An 18,062-nucleotide genomic window follows, 5' to 3' on the forward strand; every position below is an offset into this window, starting at 1 on the left:
TCTTGTCGGTTGGTTGGTTGGTTGGTTCGTTGATTCTTCTTCTTTTGACGTATCTTAATGATTTATGTACATAATATACATTGTCTTCTATAAAAGAATGTTTATTTTTAATACTCTCAAACTCTTATTTTATTTTTGTTTTTTTTTTTCTAAATATTTTCAGGAAGAAGTAACAAGTTCAACAGAGAGACGAGGGTGCCTAAAACTACTTTTGGGATAAAGGTAAGATTTTTTAATCAATACAAAATGATCAATAAATCTATATTTTGGTGTGTGTCCTCATTTTTGGTTCTGCGAAATTAAGTTGATAGTTTGCATTGTGACCTGAATTCAGGACACTTAAACCCAAAAAAATCTAATCAAGAAATCAATTGAACATTAACAAGAATAAGGTAAGGCAAATGTCCATACCTAAATTAATAATTTATTTAAGGACGAACTGTTCCATTTCAAAAAACAATATTTGGGTGATTATTTTGTTAGCTAGGTGTATAGCGTGATAAAGTCCAACTGACTAACTAATAAATACCTCAATTATATAAATTATTGAATTTACTGTGCGCCATCGGTCATATTCTTTTCCTTATTTTCCTATACCAGTGATATATTTAAGATATCATATTTGTTTAATCAAATATCAAGTATTACCTCAATAGGGGAATAAAAATTAATGAAAAACAATTACAACTCAATTAAAATGATAAATGTAATTTTATATTGAATCACGTTTACAACAAAATCAATCAACAATAATTATTACCCGATGTTCATTTCATTTCGAAAAAAGGATACACGTGTGGGTTTGAATTAATACTCACAATCACAATTATAATAAAATAAAATTGAACATCCATATTTCAAACATATGAATATCAATTCCAACAAAAGTTTTACCTTTTGAGAGTCATCATTGACTTGCTTTTTTGGAGCCTTTTACATTAAAAGTGATTTTATTGAAATTCCAAAACAAATTTTTGTTTTGCTATTGAAGAACTAGTAGTTTCTGAAAATTAAATAAAAAATTGAAAATGTTGTTCGCAATGATGAAAAAAATTATGTTCAATAATGTAGAATGTCCATTTGTTACACGGAGTGTAAAAAATTGGGTCAGAAACAAATTAAACTAAAGACTAATTATTTTTTAACTTAAATTGTGAATAATTTTTTCCATTATTCAATTTTCTTTCAAAATTGAAAATTATTGCTCGTTTCTGTATATTGAATTTTCTATTTTTACAAAACTCCAAAGCTGAAAATTGAAATTGGAAACCATGCCTAATTTTGAGGCTTTATTACATAAAAATGATCGTCGAAATTATGAAGCACTTCCCGACATAGTAGTATCTTAAAATTTGGAACAAAAGTATTCCTCGAAGTGAAAAGAAAAGTAAAATTTAAAAATTGAGATTTTCGATTTAGGGGCGTGCTATATACCCACAAAAGTACACTTCATGTGCATGATAAAAATACTACTTCAAGCGTTATAGGATAATAAAATTTAGTAAAGTGTTAGGTGTGCATTTGCGAAGAAAAAAATATTCTAGACACAAAAATATTGTAATCAAAGGGCGTGGTATACACCCTCTTTCTAACACGAAGTATAAGTTAAATTAACGCTTGTAAGTAATAGAAAAATTAAATTAAGTTAATTGAAAGTAGCCGATGTGCATACAAAGAAAAAAAATCAAAAACATTAGGTAACCCACCAAAGGGTGTGGTATCCGCCTACTTTTCTTGTATTAAGTATCGTTTATATGAACTACTTCTTTTTTTTAGAATGATGAACCAAAGTGGAAGTGATTAATGTGTATTGAAAGGTGAAAATAAAACAATTAGAATTTACACTCAAGGGTCGATGTTTTCATGTGTATGTTCTTACCTTCCCATAAGAAGTTATTGTAATGGGTCCGATTTGTCAAATTGAAAATTTTGACATTTGTCGACGTTTCAAGGTCCCTAGAGTCGAAATAAAAGATTTTTAGAAAGATGTCTGTGCGTGCGTGTGTACGTACGTTCGTACGTCCGTATGTCCGTTTGTCCGTTTGTCCGTATGTCCGTATGTCCGTACGTCCATACGTTCGCAACGTTTTTTTCGTCGTCCATAGCTCAAAACCCAGAAGAGATATCGATTTCAAATAAATTTTGTTATACAGATAATAAAGCAGAAAGATGCAGAAACGGCTCTCAAGAAAATTGCGTGGGTGGTTTTTTTTACTATAGCAGTTTGAAAAAAATGTGAAAATTTTGGTTAACCCTAAATATCTTACGAACCAAAAATGCAAGAGACTGGAATTGAATTTTATATAATATATTGTATCGTGATATCAAAGAAGTATAATTTTTGAAAAAAAAAACATTTAATGGTTTTTTTTATAAATCAAAAAACTGAAACAAAAATTTGTCACCTCTAAAATTTTACTACTAAAATACTATTTCATCTCCAAAACAATTGTGTGCTACGAAAAATAACGTTTTTGATATCTGATAAAATTTTGAGAAAAATCGAATTGACACGTTTTTTTACAAAAAATAAAAATCTAAAAAAAACATTACTCAAAGTTGGCAAAAATTGAATTTCGATTCAAATATCTTTTCAAAAACTTAAAATTTAGGCTTCAAGCTTATTTTATCTTATAAGAAATATTGTTTTCAACATTCTGAAAAATGTTGAGAAAAATCGAATTGACAGTTTTGTTTACAAAAATAAAAAGCTAAACAAAAATTAATAAAAGTTGGTAAAAATTGATTGTCGACTCAAATATCTTTTCAAAACTTTAAGATATTGGCTTTAATTTACTTTATTCTTTCAAGAAATATTGTTGTCAACATTTAGTAAAATTTTGAAAAAAATCGAATTGACAGTTTTTGCACAAAAAATTAAAAACTTTAAAAAAAATTTAACAAAAGTTGGTAAAAATTGATTTTCGACTAAAATGTCTTTTCCAAACTTTGAGATATCGGCTTTAATTTACTTTTATCTTTTAAGAAATATTGGTGCCAACATTCAGTAAAATTTTGAAAAAAATCGAATTGGCAGTTTTGTACAAAAAATTAAGAACCGGAAAAAAATTAACAAATGTTGGTAAAAAATGATTTTCGACTCAAATATCATTTCAAAAATTTTAGATAATAGCTTCTTATTAATTTTAACTTATAAGAAATATTGTTTTCAACATTAGGACAAATTTTGAGAAAAATCGAATTGACAGTTTTCTTGCAAAAAATAAAAACCTAAAAAAAAATGAATAACATTTGGTAAAAATTGATTTTCGACTCAAATATACTTTCAAAAATTGTAGATATTGGCTTTAGCTACTTTTATCTTTCAAAAAATATTGTGTTTAACATTTAGTAAAATTTTGGAAAAAATCGAATCGACAATACTACAACTTGATAAAACTTAATTTTCGACTCAGCTTTTCAAAAATTCAAAATATTTGCTTAAAACTTATTTTATTTCACAGAAAATATTTTTCCAATCGACAGACAGGATGTGAAGTTATCAGTGTGGGTCGCATTCCAGTCTCTTTTCATTGACAAGAAATACTTCTTTTCTAAGTTTTAGAATACTTAAATGTGTATAGTAATTATGTAACTGAAAACTTTCAAAATACATTCATCCAATTTTAGGCAGTAATCATCAATAATACACTGAAAAGTTGCTTCTATATAACCTTTCGAAAAATAAATTAATTTGTAACGTAAATGAATTAAGAACTTCCCTATTTTGAGACCTTAGATAGACCTTAGATAGACCTTTTACTCACGTTTTTGGTATACAACAGATCTCGACTCCTCTTCTGACATTTATGTACGATTACTTGTTGTGATAAATTTTTGCTTCAATGATTTGGAATTTCTGAATCAAAATATGAAATTCAAAATATAAAACAAGGATGATGGAAAAATATGAAATTTTTAGCGGTAAATTTATTGACCAAAATCTTAGTTCATTAATCTGAACAATATTTTGCATGTTGTATCGAATTGTTTTTTGTATGATTTGTTGGCCAATTCGGTGCCGTTAAAGAAGGCCAAGCGAAATACAAATTTTAAAACTTCAGTAGTTGATCATATTGCACTTTGATAAAGTGAAATGAGGCCAAATTATTTTGAGAAATAAGACCAACTTATTTTTTTAGGTGAGGTATGAAGGGGGGGGGGGTATATGCTGGAACCTAATTTGGCTTTAATTTACTTTGTTTGAGTGAAACAGGACCAACTGTAGGAAATTAGCTTTAAGACACTTTAAAACGTGAAATAAGGCCAATTCTTGAAATTTGGCCTCATATAAGTTGGCATTACTTGGCCATTACGAAACAAAAACGAAATACGCAGCTCCATATTCTCATTGTTAGACCTTATATTTCAAGTGGCCTCAAAAATAAAGTCGATAGGTTTTTAATGACAACATTTTGATAGCCGATTGTAATCTCTCCTCTTAAAAAACTGAGAACTACGACTGCAAAGTGATCCCCTTTTTTGTTATTAATTTTAAGAATTTTAATGAGTCTTAAAGTTTTTCTTTAGTATTTAAAAAAAATTACAGCTTCTGTCGTGATATTTGCCTTCTTTTTGTAAAACCTTGTATATAAAGAAATAAGCGTTATCTGTTGGTGTGATGGTTAGTGCATAATACTGTCATGAAAAGTACTTTGCATATGAACTGTAAGTCCCTTCCATCCCTGCAATTATTCGCACACAGGAATGGTTGAAAACTGTAAGTCACTAGGCCCTCTTCCTCTACGGACCTAATTTATTTTATTCCATATAAATAAAAACGTAGACGTTATGTGCTCCCAACAAGACCTCGCAACAAACCGCAAATCGAGATGCCGCTAAAATTTGAACAACAGATACGATTCTCATCAAAACTGTATGGCTGTGTATGTGTAATATATACCCCTAATTTGAAAACCGAAAAATGAATGACCTTGCATATATTTTGTTATAATTTTGTTTCTGTTTTTGACACGATACCAACTAATTCATGTAATTATTAATAATTTAAAAATATCTACCTTCTAGGTATCCCTATTATTTCGAAAATAACCATGAGATATAAAATACTATTTTCATTCCCCAACTTTAACTCAACAATACAAAATGTAAAAACAAACTTTTCAATTTTTTTTTATTTTCGGCTTTCATGTTACCAAAATAATAAATTCTTCATAAAAAAAAAAACCAATAAACCCGAAAAACAAGAACAAAACCAAAAATACACCCTTTCGACTTTTTGTGTTTCACGCCTTCTTTATTGTTAAATTTTTGTTTTTCCAACATGTGGTAAGGATCTCACATTTTATTTTTAAGCCTTAAAAAAAAAACACAACCGCATTTGAAGTTGATATTACGTAGGTACTGCCGTAGTACTGGCCTACCTCTACCATCCTACAAATACTCCTGTTTTTGCTTTATTGGACATTTCGAGGACACAAACAAACAAATAATGTGAATTGCGGGAACACGTAACATTTTATTAACTTAATCAATTATTCTGAAATGTCAACGAGCTCAAGGGAATCAGAGTTATAGCTTTAACACAATACCACACCGCACAGCCATCAGTTTACGCCCTTGACTGTGTTGTACGTATATTGAAAACAATATTTTGAATTGGTTTTCTGTTCGTATTAATAGGAAAATTGAAAGCAAAATTAAAGGCTTGAATTGCTATATTTTAAAAAGAAAATTGGTTATTTATTTAATAACATACCTACTCGAATAACTGATTTGTATTGCCCAGAATAGGCTTATACTACAAAACAGCCTTTGTGCATATTGATTGAAACTATTATTAATTTCATATTTATGTAACATAATTTATATTTCATGAACAATATCATTTTTAAGAATTGGTAAATCAATTTAGGAATATAAAAATTGTCAAACAAATGTTATTTCATTTTCCCTAACCCGATTTTTGAGGCCGAGATCCTCTAAATTTTTGAGTTTGCTGATATTTCAATTTAAATTGTCTCTAATCAACTCTTGTTTCACTATACAGATACTCCTATATTTGTCTCCTATAAGTCCTGTGAGCGAAAGAACTAAAGTAAAACTACTATCACAAGCTTTTTATTTAACTTTGAAAAAAAACTTTTGAAATTAAAACTCTCATTATCATGAACTTAACGAGTATACTCATTTATTTGTAAAACAGTAATTAGAAAGTATATACTCTACTGTCAAGTAATTGAGAGTAAATAAATTATAATCTTATCAAGCACTATATATAATTACTTGTACTTTATTTACGTACCTAAACATAAAAACCAAATCCTTAAACAGGAGAAGCAACAAAACTCGGAACTTAACATTACATTACATCGCTTACTTTTCTTTTCACGCAAAAAGGATTAATTACTTAATTAAAACTAAAGGAAAAATAAAACTAAAATCCAGACAAACTTTACGTTTACATTTTTATACTGTTTTTTTTTTTATTTCAAGTTAAGTTTATTTATTTTTCATTTTACTTTTTTTGGTAAGTTTTCACAAATTTTCTCTATGGGAATAGTTACAAAGCAAAGGTGTACTTATTTGAAAGTTTAGGTTGAATAGAGAAGCAATGATGAATTATATAGAAAAACTTATACGGAAGGTCCTTCGAAGTTCACATTATTATTTGGTTAAATAAGTTTTCAAAAAAACTCACAGATAAGCAGAAACCTAGGTAGTAATTATTTAAGTCAACATGAGGATTGACCTATCTGAATCATGATTTGGAATGTTGTAACTTTGAAGTTACTTTTTTAAAGTTTTATCCTCTAAAGTCTAGAGTAGTCAGATTTTGATGTAATGAGATAAACTAGTTTAGAGTATAAAAAAAAGTAATTTTAATTTATAAAATTGCTCAAACATAAAAATAGTTTTTTAAGGAAAGTTAAGGTTGTTTATTAAGTGACAAAAATGAAGATATGATCGCCTACTTGTCATCCAGATGAGATCAGCTGAAGGGAAAATACTGAAATGAAATGTCCATAGATGTCGGAATTTCCTATGTAACAAGGATCATCGTATTAAAAGTCATCAAGGTGGAGTCTTCGTTTTTGTTACATGGCAGGACATGAATATAGAAATTAAGATACTGTGTCCTGTTCTTCTTCATCCATGCAGCTTCTGCAAAAATTGTTGACAGGTGCTCCAAGCAGTGTCCTGTAAGCACTTCTATAACAGAACCGAATCGAAATGAGTTGCTTGGATCAAAAATTAATTAAGTTAACCCACAAGTTGTTGTATTGGACCACCATCTTTGTTTTGCTTTCTTTACGGTGTCATGCTTTAGTATAAGTTTACAAAAAGCTAGAGGTATACCGATGAAGATTTGTTGCCATCAAAGGTTAAGTTGTTCCATTTCTCTATGATCCGGTACCCAAATAAGGTGAATTTTAATCTCTTCAAGAGATGATTGGCAGTTTCGGACAGAGTCCAATTATTTTATGGCAGCTTAATTTTCTGAAAAAATGCGTACATTTGTGATTTCATCATATTTTTTCCGAGCCAAAAAAAATTCTTTCTTTCATAGCCAGAGTTCTGCCTTTAACAAGCTAGAGTGATTGGGAAAACGAAATAAGAGAAATAGCTTTAGTTCTTTGGAGTACACGCCTTCACCAAACCCATCATCGGTTTTGATTCATCTGTGTAAAAAATAGTTTTACATTTATCAATCAAATTATACTCTTTCTAAGGTTCTAAATGGCTTTCAAATTCGACTTCAAAGTCAATTTGCTACATCAGGCTTATAACCTTAAGAATCTCGAAAAAAACCTTATGTATTAGGGTTTTTGAAGCTATGTAAGTTCATGAAGTGTTTTTGTTCAATAGAATTCGTAAAGATTTTCCAAATCTACAAACTACAATATTTTGTTAAAAAATGTTTAGTATCATATCAATTTTTCAAAAATTCTTTATTTGTAGTAAGCCATCATCTACACCAAATAAACCTTACAAGAATGCTAAAGCATTTATGTTTAAAAGGTTCTAAGGAGAAAAACGACAAACTCCTAGTTAAAACGTTAGAACGTCAAGTTTTTGGAATATATTAAAAAAAAAATTAAAATACTACATAAAAGGGGGAATCATAGTTTGGATTTGGTATCAGCAGTTAAATTAACTTTAAAACGAATCATTCAAAAATTTTAAAGAATTACATTTAAGGTTTTTTTTACAAAATTTCCAATAGAATATGAATGCCTTGAAAGCGTTGCGGAAATTATTCGTTAACGGAAAATCTATCAGTACATTGTGTTTTTAATATTATTTTTGTTAAAAAAAAAAAAACTAGTAGTACCCGTGGCATGATGGTCAGTGCGTTGGCCTCGTTTCACCAACGCCCTAGCGAGAGAACTTCGTACTAGTGACATAGCCCCACCAAACAACAGAAACCTGACAAATACAGAAATTGACCAACACTTACAACAGATGGACGAAACAATAAAACGAACGATGGAATGGACAATTCCAAAGTACAAAGAACGGGACCAAATGGACGCTTACAGAAAATTGACGCACTACGTAGGCACAAGAGTGGCTTACTGACAAGACTCAAAAACTTGTACAGACGACTTACAGACCTACACGACGTGGAAGTTAGGACACTGAAGTCGTCAATAAAAAATGTCAATCTGTTGATTAAGGAGAACTACATGTTATCAACTAACAAGTGCTGGGACCTAAAGATCCGGTCAGTTAAGTCGAGTGACCCTAGTATGTTCCCCAAGATATTCAGGAAAAACACGATAGTGACCTTCCGTGTCTTAAACTCCAAATAACTGAAGTCAATAGAGACGTACAAATGACAGCGCAAATAGAGGAAGCCATCTTTGATGATGACTTTTACATAATTGAAGATCCGAAGGAAAAAGGGGAGGCGGTGGGAGCTGCTTTCCAGCAAGTGTACAAGGTGAATGTTAGCACTCGCCCCAACCACGACCTGGAAAACAGAGCCCTACTTAATCACTTTTACCTCCGTAATGATATCACACATTGGCGATCAGAGGACAGCGGTTTCATGCGGTTCAATGACTACTCCTTGGCAAATGCCATAATTGCCGAGCAAACGGGACCAAGTCCCTTGTTAGTGACGAAGGTTGAGCTTCATCTCATCTTCAATTCAATAAAAAATAAAAAGTCAGCAGGTGTCGATGGTATATCCAACGTTGTACTAAGACATTTACCGACGGAAGCAATTGACATTTACACCACACTCTTCAATAATGCACTGAATAATGCATATTATCCGCATATTGGAAGACCGCTGTGGTTCATCCTCTCCCGGAAAAGGGAAAGGACAACTCCAACCCGTCAAATCTTCGGTCGATAAGTCTTCTGCCGAGCATCAGCAAAGTTTTCGAAAAAATCATTAATAGGGCTCTGACTAAGTGGGCTGCGGACAACAAAATAATTCCGGATAAACAGTTCGGGTTTCTCGTTTCTGACATCCAATGGAATAAATCAAAACAACAATGCACAGGTGCTGTTCTGGTTGATTTGGATAAGGCCTTTGACACCGCATGGTTAGAGGGTCTTTACCTAAAACTGCGCAGGCTTGGCATTAGCAAGCCAATGTTGTATATACTGTATGATATGCTTAACGGTAGAAAGTTTGTTGTCAAAAGTGACACTGTAACTTCTACCACAACATTCTCAATTAGAAATGGTATTCAGCAGGAAGCGGTGAATTCGCCGATTCTCTTCAGCATTTACACCAGCGATCTGATAGGTAGTCTTACAAAGGCAATTGCGTACGCCGACGATCTAATTGCGTACTGAACGACCCGAAAGGTTGAGGTTATTAGAATTCTCTTCCAGCGTGATTTTGATAAGATTCATCAATATTGCGACGACTGGAAATTGAAAATAAATGTCCAGAAGTCGTAGACAATTCTGTTCCAGACTCCGTTGGCTAGGGCCACGAGGGATACGTGTAATAAATCATAACTTCAGATAAAATATGAATGCGTTGATAACGTTGCGGAAAAGTATTTGTTAACAGAAGATCTATCAGTACATTGTGTTAAAAATATGTTTTTCATATTATTTTTGTTAAAAAAAAACTTCACGAATTAATAATTTTAGTTCGATATGGATACCTTGTCAGTTTCCCGTATCTCCAGAAACCAGAACAAAGAGGAATACTATATTATTGGTAAGCAGTTCTTACAAATAATTATGAGTTCCTGTAAAAACTTAAAAACAAAATAACTGTTTAGATGGGGTACCCTTCTAGAGCAATACACACATATATTTTAATTTTTTTTTGGAGAATCCAAGTAAAGAAACAAAAGGATTAGAGCTGCTTGCAAGCTCTACGAGCAGAAGAGAGAAAGGAACACCGGCTTCTTAGATGGACAAAAAGAGAGCATGAGAACCGTGCGATCGAGGAGATATGGAAAGAAAGCAGGCAATGACTTGGTAGAGAGCATGCACCAACTCATCTTTAAAATATGGTCGGAAGAAAGCATGCCCGATGAGTGGAATCTCAGCATAGTGTGCCCGATACATAAGAAAGGAGACCTTCTAAACTGCGCCAACTACAGAGGCATCAGTCTCCTCCACATTGCATATACGATCCTCTCTGCCGTATTATGTGAACGTCTGAAGCTGTTCGTCAACAACCTTATCAGTATGGCTTCAGACCAGGAAAGTCCACTATCGACCAAATATTCACACTACGGCAGATGTCAGCGGTGTGTTTTTGAGCATTGCGACGAAAAATGGTGAAGATGGGTTAAGTGGCCAATGACGCCAAGACCAAGTTTATGTCGTCACCAAAAAAGGACATTATACTTAGACATCTTCCCCAAAACGTAACCATGGAGAGTTATAACTTTGACGTAGTTAGGGACTTTGTCTACATAGGTACCACTATAACACAGACAACGACACCAGCGCTGAAATCAAACGAAGAATAACTCTTGCTTCTTTGGATTAAGAAGACAATTGAGAAGTAAAGTAATCACTCGAAAATCTAAAATCACCATCTATAAGACACTCATCATCTCGGTTCTCATTTATGGCGCCGAGGCCTGGACCCTGTCAAAGAAAGATGAGAGCGTCGTAGGATGCTTCAAGAGAAAAATTCTTCGGGTGATTTTTGGTCCCGTATGCATAGATGGAGAATGGAGGAGAAGATATAACGACAAACTGTACGGGTGGTACAGCGACACTGACCTAGTTACCAGAATTAAAGTCCAACGGCTTAGATGGCTAGGTCATGTAGAGCGAATGGACATCAATGCTCCAGCCCGGAAGGTCTTCGAATCCAATCCGGAGGGACGGCGCAGTAGAGGAAGACCGTGACTCAGGTGGCGCACCCAGGTGGGAGAGGACCTCAACCAACTTGGCGTGTGAAACTGGAGACAGCTAGCTAGGGACCGAGCTGACTGGAGACGCTTGTTGGTTGAGGGCCAGGTTCTCCAGGGACTGTAGCGCCACCTTAAGTAAGTAAGTATGTTAAGAAAACAATTTTAAGAAAGAAACCTTATACATACTAAGCTTTTCTGAGACTTTGTAGGTTCATGACGTATTTTTTTATCAACAAAATTTGTAATGATTTTATAAACCTAGAATCTGCTTATCTATGCTAAAACGGTTCTTAACAGAAAAACTCAAAACGGTATAAAAACTGGGTTTTGTCACTACTTTGAGCTACAGCAGACTTATATCTAGTTGTTCTTAAGCGACATAAATGCTTTCATTTCTTTAAATGGTTAACTTCTAACAAGAATTAAAAGTCTAATTATTCTTCCGAACTGGGACTGCATGTTCACAATGTTAAAGTCATTTAAATTTGTATTAATTGTCTAGAGTTTGCTTGTCAAAGTTAAAATATAAATATGTTGCTCAATAGGCTTGATATTCAAAATGAAACCTGTTATTGTTAAACTTGTGCTTATCTCTTTTTTAAATAATACGTTTTCGATGTTGTTACACTAAATTCTTAGGCCGTGAGTACAAAGTGGCCTAACTAACGAAGTTGAGTATGTACAAAAATTGAATTTATTTATTTTTAAGAATTTCGGCTTCTAACCATAGCTTAAGCTCTTTTTCTATTTATTCACAAAAAACTTAAAAACGTTACAGTAATAGAGACTTATTTACAAAATAGTCCACTTTTGGGGTAGCATATAGTTATTTCATCGATCTCAAATTCTAAGTCATACCATTTATTTACTATTTGCTCACAGCTGACAACAAGCCAATGAGTGAAACGCTGTTAAAAGTAATTGAAAATATGAATTCTAAACTTAATCCACAAAAATTACAATTGCTTGCTCTGATTTTGTCAAACTGCAACGGATTTCTGGACTCACTTTCTTCTTTTGTAGCCGTGACCGTATAATCTATACAGTTTTGGCAAAAAGGGACTAATGATTTTTATCAATTCTTTTACATTTCTCTAACGGGCTATCTGACTTTAGTTATGACGGTTTTTGGAGAGATGATGAATGCACAATAAAAACCCTATTATTTTTTAAACTTATAACAAAAAACAAATCAATTCTATATTTCTTTGTGTTGAAACTACAAATATTTTGAAAGTAACCTATTTCTTATTTAAGCTTTACTCATGTAATTCTTTTCGTAAATGAAAACACAATATCTTTCCTTTAATTATTCAAACTATTTAAATAACACATCAATAATAAGTTCATCAAATACATATTGGTCACTTTTACTGAAACTGACGATTTAATCCAAGCATTCTTCCGATTTCGCCAAGACAGACACAATTAAGGGAATTTTCGTTTGTGAAAACTGCTTCGCATCAACAATTCTTTTCTATTTCCTATCAATTTCTTTTTGTTGTTAACGACTTTTTCTTTCTTCCTCCAGAATTCTTAGTTGTTTGATGTTAGAGTTGGACATTTTTACGACATCAAAAGAACAATTCGTTGTCTCCAGCCAGAAATCTTTTGCAAACGATTAATATTAATATGCTTTCATCAGGAAATCTTATAATTATATCAGTCACTATTTATTCATAATCATCACAATTCGAAGCGAATAACTGCTATGAATTGTTTTCCATATCATTAACTTCGAACTTTATCATCGTCATTATCATTATCATCGTCAACAGCAGTGGATAGAAATTGTCTTTATTCTTTTGCGCAACACTATACTTTATTTTTTGGTTTTATATCATAACAATATCATTCCACATCGCTTAAGTAACTTAATAGCCAAAATATCCACATCACATCGCATATCTCATCTCATAGCATCGCATCACATCGCACCACATCAGATTGGATCTCGGATTGTCCATCGTATTAAACAGAAAAACCACATTGAAATCAGCTATTATTCTGGAATTACCACACACTAAATTGAATGCTAATCGACAGAGACAATAGAAAGTCATTTAAAATGAATTCTGGTGTGGAGATATCGGTACATTGGACTTTTCTGAAACTATTAAGCTTTTGTCCTTTCGAAAAATGTACGTAGTTTGGATGAGTGTGTTTGATAATTCAAAAGAATTTATTTTACCAAAAAGAGACACAGCAATATAAGTTAATTTTTTAACACTTTTGTATCCTGTGCTGATGATGTCTAGATGTACAGATTTTTATGTTTTGCTCATATACACAAAGTACTCAAAAATCAAAAATGGTTTACTTACAGTATCATTGTATCATACTTACCTATAATCTTCGCTGCTTCCCGATTTCAAAGAGAAAAAAAAAAATACTTCTATAATCACATAGCCTTTAAAAGTACTTTTAGATTTCTATAACCATTTACTTAATGTTCAATAACATTGAGGTGTTTTGAAAAGAAAAAAATTGATAATTCAATACGAAAAATCCATTTCCAATCGTTGGTTTTTGGAGCCGAGATTCCTATTTTCTACCATTATCCTTGATACAGATTTAAAGAAAAAAAGAAATAATGTTCCATCACTAATGGCAATGGTTGATGGTTGGCTGATGTGTGTCTATGTAATCCTTAGCCACAGTCAAATTACTAACGTATTAGCATTACTACCTTATTGCATATCTTATGACAGGGTTGCCAATAGGAGACTTAAACTGTCATTTGCATATTTTCTAACTTCAATCTCAATTTGTTTATCGGACAGAAAAGCAATTGGCCTCATAATAAGGTTTTTATAATTAGAATGTGTCAGCTTTGAATTTGTCACCTTTTGTTATTTGACAAGTTAAAATAACAGTTTACAGCTCATTAAAATCACAGGTCGTAAAACTTTAAAAAGACTTCGTGAAGCACCTCCTAGAATGGACTTTACCGATTCGAAAATGAGACTGGTACAACCTTTACGGTTTGTAGATTGAGCAACCGGGCTAAAATTAACGATTTTTATGTGTAAAATTGACATTGATGTGGTGGACTGTGTTATTTGTATGATGTGATCACAATTGGTTTCCGACATATTTTAATAAAAGATTCGTTACATAAAGACTGAACAACTTGTAAAATAGAAGAAGAGACGTGTTTTTTTGAGCCAGCTTGACCTTGTGTGGGTGTAATTTATAGTTCTTACCACCTTTGAGACTCTTACTACAATGATCCTAGTTATTTAAGAAATTCCGACATCTATTGTCTCAAGAGTTCTATGGCTAACTAGTTCAACAAGTAAATTAGACCTGAAGATCCATGAGGTATCAGGAAGGATAAACTATTGGTCTAAGTGTGTTGGTTTTCCCGTAACTATCCTTACTTAGAATTATGTTTCTTTTAATAACGATTCTCGCTCTAAAGCTTATATAAATTCAAGATAACTGAAAATAACCTCTATAAGCTTTCCAAACTTATATTTATTTTAGGTTAGGTTAGGTTATAGTGGCTGTCCAAGATGGAAACGGACACACTTAGGCCAGTTTAATGGCCCATTGTGATACCACATGAATCTTGAGGCTTGCTCCTAAGCTCAATGTAACCAGTTTGAGTCCCTTACGAAACGTGAGAGGCTGATTATACCGATATGATTTAGATCGTTTAGATCGTTAAAGAAGAATTCTCCTAGGTAATTCTTGCGTTTTCGAGCTAGAGCAGGGCATGTGCAGAGAAGATGAAGAACTTTTTCCTCCTCTTTCTCGTCCATACAGCTTCTGCAAAAGTCATTTGAGAATACGCCTAGTCTCGTGGCGTGCTTTCCTATTAGACAGTGTCCGGTTATGACACATATTATCGAGGTTATATGCGATCTTCTTAGAGAGCGCAAGCACCTTGAACGTTTTAAATCCAGTGTTGGCCAGATGTTTTTTGTGACTTAACACGTGGTGATGTTGTTCCACCTGGTGCCTGCCCTCCTCACAGCGTCTTGCATTAGCAACAGTTTACAAGTAGCGATTGGAATGCCAGTACTTGCCAAACGTGGTAGCATGGGCTGTACTGTACGGTTCCTGGCGAGTTCATCTCCCTTACAGTTACCTGGAATGTCTCTATGGCCCGACACCCAGCAAAGGTGAATATTAATCTGTTGAGCCATCTCCATAAGAGATGATCGACAGTTATGGACTGTTATAGAGTTTGTAGAGACAGAGTCCAGAGATTTGATAGTGGCCTGGCTATCAGAGAAAATACGGATATACTTCTTTAATCGCCAAAATTTCCGCCTGGAACACGCTACACTGATTGGGAAGGCGGAATGAGAGACTTAATTTCAGTCGTTCAGAGTACACACCTCTACCAACCCCTTCTTTGGTTTTTGAGCCATCTGTATAGAAATGGATTGACTCATCCTCCAAGAATGTCCTATCCTCCCAAAAAGATCTGGTAGGTATAGAAATCTGGAAATTACTGTCGAATTGTAGTTACGGGATGGTGTAGTCTGTGTGCTTTGGAATTGATTCTAAGTACCTTAGAATTACGGAGTGGCCAATGTTGTTGTTAGTCCACTACGATGAAGCTTTGAGACGAATAGCAGAGATTGCAGCTATTTGTCTGCTAAATATGTCAAGAGGTGTAAGGTAGAGCAAGGTGTCCAGTGCCGCAGACGGGGTCGTGAGAAGCGATCCGCTTATACATAGGCAGGCTGAACGTTGGACTTTATTTAACTTATCCCTGTTCATACCTTTCTCTAAAGCAGTCCACCATACTGCCACACCGTACGTTAAAATCGGTCTGATTACCGATGTGTATAGCCAATGCGTGAGTCTGGGTTGTAAACCCCATTTATTACCAATAGCTTTTTTGCAAGCAAAGAGAGCTACAGTACCTTTTTTGACTCTTTCCTGTACGTTGCGTAGCCAATTTAGTTTTTTGTCTAAGACAAGACCTAGGTATTTGGCCTCGTCTGAGAATTTTAATTGGATTCCTTTAATGTATGGAGGGTTGACAAATGGAATTTTGTATCTCCTCGAAAATAAGACCAGATCGGTTTTGTGTAGGTTAACACCCAGTCCACACAGATCAGCCCAAAGTATTAGTCTGTCTAAGGCATTTTGTAAGAGTTCTTTTAGGATATTAAGATGCTTTCCTGAAACTGCTATAGCAACGTCGTCCGCATAGGCTATCACTCTGAAACCCTCCCCATCTAGACTAGTTAGAATTTTATTCACCACTAGGTTCCAGAGGAGAGGGGATAGAACACCACCTTGCGGTGTTCCTCTACTAACGAATCGTCCGCTAGAAGAGTTGCCCAGTTTTGAGTTAATTATTCTGCTAGTAAGCATTAAATGAATTAACTCTCGAAGCGAACTATCTACATTTAGAGATGTCAGTGCAGATGTGATTACAGATGTGTCCACGTTGTTAAAGGCACCTTCGATGTCAGGAAAAGCAACCATAGTGAACTCTTTATGATGGAGGGAATATTCGATGGTGCGTACTAAAGTGTGTAACGCTGTTTCCACCGATTTACCTTTACAGTAGCCATGTTGAGACGAAGACAGAAGTCTTGTATCGATACATGCCCTTAAATGGATATCAATCAATCTTTCCAGGGTCTTAAGAAGGAATGATGATAGACTTATAGGTCGTAGATCTTTAGGATTGACTTGGGAGCATTTACCTGCTTTAGGTATAAAAACAACTTTAACTTCTCTCCATGCCGAGGGAACATGGACCAAGTAAAGACAGCTGGTAAAAATTGCCTCAAGGATTGGTGCAATTATATCAGAAGTCTTTTGTATTTTAGCTAAAGAGAAGCATATGTTCTACTTAATATTAGTAATTTCCTTTGAAATATTTCAATTAAAATCCATGGCAACTCTGATCATTGATTAAATGAGTATTTTTTTGCTCTCTACTTAAATTTTCCGTAACGATGGTTACATCCATAAGTAACGGTAAATCGATTGATAATATCTGCAATCATGTGAGTGAGTGAATGAATTAGGGTGTTTTTAAAATTTTGCATTATCCCTCCTACATGTTTTTGCTCAAAACAAATTTATCGAGAAAGGGGCTTGAAATTTAATACCTTATAGGGTATCATAATTTTCGATTTGTTTTCTCATTTCTTTTCTTAAATTGTTGACTTTTTTTCTTCCTGAGTTGAAATATTGTAAAATATAGTAATGGTATCCTTTTGGGAAGTTTATGACCACCCTTAAAAGTATGAACATCTACAACGACGAAGTGAGAAAATAATTGGAAATAAAAATTATGAGATATGTAGGTCTGTATAGGTATTCTCAAAGTAATTCCTGTGCGTGTGCATATATCAGCACATTTTATATATTTACATACCCTTTTTACAAACACATATTTCTGTATACATCAAACCTACGAGTACATGCTTTTTGGATTGGTATGCAGATTTTATAAATCAAGAAATATTGCTCTTGAGTTTTTGTATCCCTACATGGAAATATTTCTTAAATATTTTGCTGAAGTTTTATGTTTTTCAAAGGTGAATTGATACAGGGAGGTATTAAATACCTAAATGCATGAACTCTCGAATACGTTTTTTAGGGGGGAAAACTTATTTATTTTGAATTTAACTTTATGGAATAAGTAACAAAAAGTTTTGAAGAATATAAAACGTTTCTTCATTGTTATTAATATTTATTCTTACACACAAATAAAAGAATGTTCAAATACACAAACTGTACCTTTCGTTTGTTTTTGTTGTAATTAAT

General features: G+C 33.3%; 1 protein-coding gene across 1 annotated transcript in view; it reads left to right on the forward strand.

The window, feature by feature from the left end:
• LOC129944157 (leucine-rich repeat-containing protein 24) overlaps positions 1–18,062 on the forward strand; it is a 137,533-nt gene that overhangs the window by 93,447 nt on the left and 26,024 nt on the right. The window contains exon 3 of the mRNA XM_056053368.1: positions 164–222. The gene's annotated coding sequence lies outside the window, so the exon portion shown is untranslated. The remainder of the gene's footprint in view (positions 1–163; positions 223–18,062) is intronic.

The sequence above is a fragment of the Eupeodes corollae genome, chromosome 2 (assembly GCF_945859685.1).
Source record: "Eupeodes corollae chromosome 2, idEupCoro1.1, whole genome shotgun sequence".
Classification (NCBI taxonomy): domain Eukaryota; kingdom Metazoa; phylum Arthropoda; class Insecta; order Diptera; family Syrphidae; genus Eupeodes; species Eupeodes corollae.